This window comes from Thamnophis sirtalis, unplaced genomic scaffold (genome assembly GCF_051295495.1).
Source record: "Thamnophis sirtalis isolate CommonGarterSnake01/CBP01778 unplaced genomic scaffold, rThaSir2_p1.2 scaffold_2, whole genome shotgun sequence".
Lineage (NCBI taxonomy): Eukaryota > Metazoa > Chordata > Lepidosauria > Squamata > Natricidae > Thamnophis > Thamnophis sirtalis.
Genome location: NW_028261382.1, coordinates 12,069,213 through 12,073,452, shown reverse-complemented (window position 1 = coordinate 12,073,452; position 4,240 = coordinate 12,069,213).

The following is a 4,240-nucleotide window of genomic DNA, read 5'->3' as shown; positions in this document are numbered from 1 at the left end:
GACTGGCAAGGGCAGGAAGTCAGGAGAGACACAAGCCAAAAGAAGGTAGCATCTTTCTGCTAGGAGAAGAAAGGAAGGTAATAATCACAGAATAACAGAGCTGGAAGGGACCTTGTATGTCATCTCGTCCAAACCCTCCCACCCACCCAAGCAGAAGACCCTACACCATTTCGAGACAGATGGCAGTCCAGTCTCTTCTTGAAAGCTTCCAGTGATGAAGCTGCCACAACTTCCGAAGGCAACTTCTGTTCCATGGGTTGATTGTTCTCACTGTCAGAAAATTTCTTCTTATTTCTAGGTTGAATCCCTCCTTGATCAGTTTCCATCCATTATTCTTTGCCTGGCCTTCGGGTGCTTTGGAAAATAAGACCCCTTCCTCTCTGTGGCAGCCCCTCAAATACTGGAACTGCTGTCATATCTCCTTTGGTCCTTCTCTTCACTAGACTAGCCATGCCCAGTTCTTGTAACCGTTCTTCGGATGGTTTTGTTTAGTCTCTAGTCCCCTAATCATCTTTGTTGCTCTTCTCTGCACTCTTTCTAGAGTCTCAACATCTTTTTTTATAGTGTAGTGACCAAAACTGGATGCAGTACTCTAGGTATGGTCTTACTAAGGCTTTATAGAGTGGGATTAGCATCTCACGTAGGTCTAGAAGAGGGAGCAGTGTAGGCAGCTCCTTGGCTCTTCTGATCTAGTCCCATGACATTCCCAAAATTTAAGAGGAAGATGGAGCCAGAAGAGAAGGTGGGACCTACAACATCCCCTATCCCAAGGATGGGAACTGTGACCAAGGCTGCTCTTAGGGTAGAAGCTGGTCTGTTAGACCCACCTCTTGGTTCCTTCCACTCCCTTTCCAGGAACAAACCACTAGTTCCTCTTCATCCGTTCAGAGGCATCTTGTATCCAAAAAGAGGGAGCCGCCTCTCTGCTCCGACTCACCTTATGCCGTCTCCTCCTTGCGAACCAAGACCTCCCCAAGTCCTGGGATAGCCGGCGCCGAGCGATGGCGTCAAGGGGCGGCTCCTTCACCCGCTCCCCCGTCCGAGGAAGACTGGGGGGGGGGAGGAAGGGGGGGGAGAAGAAGGAAGAGGGGAGATTCTGGATCCGCGGGTCCAGGACGCGCCGCTATCTCTGGGGAGAAGATGAAGCGGCTGCTGCTCTCTGCAGAGCCGGACTGCAAAGCGCATCTGGGAAGCAAACAAGAACCGCTTGAGTTTTTTTCCAGATGTTGGCGAACTACAGTTCCCAGCAGCTCCGGTGGAAAAGCATGCCGGGAATGGTCCTGTATCCACATCTGGGAGGGGGAATGGGATGGCGGTGGAGGAAGCCGCCTCCTTGGAACGGAGGCGCATCCTCTTTGAGGGCGAACGCGGCGTGGACGCAGCCTAGCTTTGCTGTTAACTCCGGGAGAAAAATTCTCTCGGGCGATCTGGGTTTCTCCCCCGTCCCCCCTTCGGTGTAAACCTGTCCTTCCCGCAGCCTGGGACGCATCAGTAGCAGCCTCTTTTGAGTGGAAGAGTTTTAGGAGGCGGCCTCGGCCATTGTAGGCGAACGGTAGATTTAATTGTGAATACTTTTTTCGGAGTTCTGAAAAGTCTTGCCGCGTGGTCCTTCTAGGGACCACGAAATCCGCTGGGAAGAGGATCGGGCGCGGGGAAGGGAATCGGACTGAACGGAAGAAAGTTTTGATTTTATTGTGTAATGCGCGCCAGAAAGACGGAGGGAATTCTCCAGGCGCCTGTGCTTTTTAGGAGCTAAATCCTGGTGGGTGGTTTTTCCCCCCAATAGCTGGAGAAGTAGTGAATGCTCCAAAACTGGACGTTTTTAAGAAGAGATTGGATAACTATTTGTCTGAAGTGGTGCAGGGTTTCCTGCTTAAGCAGGGGGTGGACTAGAGGACCTCCAAGGTCCCTTCCAACTCTGTTATTCTATTCTAATTCCCACGAGGAAGGTGGATCTGTTGCTTCACACTTAAAAAGCAGTGACAGAGGCGGTACATGCTGGGCCCTTTTTGATTCAGCTTTAAAAATTTAGCAAAATTCCTTCAATAAGCCACGATCAGCCAGGTTTAGCCAATAGACCATGGATGGTGGGGGAACCTGCCCTTGCTCCTTATAAAGGAGGAGGAGAAAACAGACATACCAACACATGTTTAAGGAGTTGTGGCTGTCTTAGTAAACCTTTTACAAGTTTATTTTGGAAATAATGTGATCTCAAAACCAGAAAGGTAGCACAGTGAAGCTGTGTTCTTATCCTGCTTAACTAAAACTGTGATGGAAACAGCATTGTACTGTGGGAAGTTATCATCCAGCCCTCTCCCAGAAAAATGAAATATCCTAGGAAATATTGAAAAGGCAGAATATTTCTCTGAATATGAAAAGAAACCTGTTTTAAAGGACAGAATAGTTGCCTGTAGCTTCCTGCCCATCCCCACTTTCTCAGTGGACCATTGAGAGGGCCAGGCTAGTCCACTTTACATAATAAAGACGTCTCCACTGCAGCCCCAGGGGGGATGGGAGTAAAGGCATGATAATGTTGGAACTTTACTCAACTGACCACAATGCATCTGAGAATTCATCCATACCTGGATTCAAAACACAGCCTAGAGAGTAGCCCCTGCATGGTCCCATGGGAGTCTGACAACCAATCAGAATACATTTCTTACACAGGAACAGGAAACAGAGAGGTGGGACCAAACAGGGTATAAAAAGCCTAGCAAGCCCCTCCCCCCGCCTTTCTCTTCTTCTCCACCAACATTGAAGCATGTGATCACCTTTTCTGTTCAGGACTCAAGCCATGTGGTCCTGTCCAACAATAAACCATCTTTCCAAGCAGCCTCCATGTCTCTAGTGTCTTTTTCCCCACTTGGAGCTGAACCCAGAAGGACATTTCTTTCATTAGTACAAAGGAGATGGGCTAATGCAATAACTAGGTTAATCATAACGCCACTAGTGTCTAGAAAAAGAAAACAGAAAGCTACCTGTCCAGTGGAGCATTCATCAACCCCTCTCCCCCTACAAAACTTTCTCTTTTCTATTTCTTCTAGGGAAAAAATGTTTTGATTTCAGTCACCATGGATTAGGAATCAACAATCACTTGCAAGCATCAAAATAATAATTTTTAAAAATCCATCCATGGCACAAACATCCTGGGAGTCTCTTTTCCTCTGTTATGCCTCCCTGATGTTGATTGATTGATTGATTGATTATATTTGTATGCCGCCCTTTTCCCCCGAAGGGGACTCAGGGCGGCTCACAATTCAAATCAGGGAAGGGGGTACAGACAAAAAATAAAACAAAACATAAATGCATAATTTAAAAACACACAACAGTCATACCATTCGAGACGGGGGCAACATCTCTTTAGCCCCAGGCCTGTCGGAACAGCCAGGTTTTAAGGGCTTTGCGGAAGGCCTGGAGGGTGGTGAGGGTTCGAATCTCCACGGGGAGCTCGTTCCAGAGGGTCGGAGCAGCCACAGAGAAGGCTCTCCTCCGGGTAGTCGCCAGTCGACACTGGCCGGCGGATGGAATTCGGAGGAGGCCTAATCTGTGGGATCTAATCGGTCTAGTGGAGGTGATTGGCAGCAGGCGGTCTCTCAAGTAATGTTCCGTCTCAATGTTCCGTTTGTCTCATTCTCAACCCATACATAAGGCAGCTTCAGGCACCCACAACTATATTGCTAAGATGTCTCTTGACACTATTTAAAGGCAACTTCAAGGTATGCAAAATCCGTCTGTCTATGGAGATTCTCAGACATCCGGGTCATGGTTGTCCCAAAAGTGCTCCCCCCCCACTCCAAGAGGCAAATGGACTTTCTTGTTTTTCTTTGAAGGTGTTTCACTTCTCATCCAAGAAGCTTCTTTGGCTCTGACTGGATAGTGGGGAATGGAAGGATTTATATTCCTTGCAGACAGCTGGTCATTTGCATCCTTTTAGAGAGTCATTGAGGCCACTTGGAGGTTTCTCTGCGTCTTCAGGGTCAGCCGAGTAGTGCAAATGGGTGTGGAGCCTTCTTGGAACTGCTGAAAAGATTGTGTTGTTAGGCTTAGTCACTAATCATCCTGAAGGAAGTCAGAGGATGGCATCAGCTGCCCCTGGCAGAGCAAGACGAGGGGAGTCAATTTGACACTGGCATAGTTTTGTGCCAACTCAAGAGTAGACAAAAGCCCTTCAACTCAGCAGTCTAGTGGTGTAGTGGTTAAGGCATCAGGCTAGAAAGCAGGAAACTATTAAGTTCTAGTC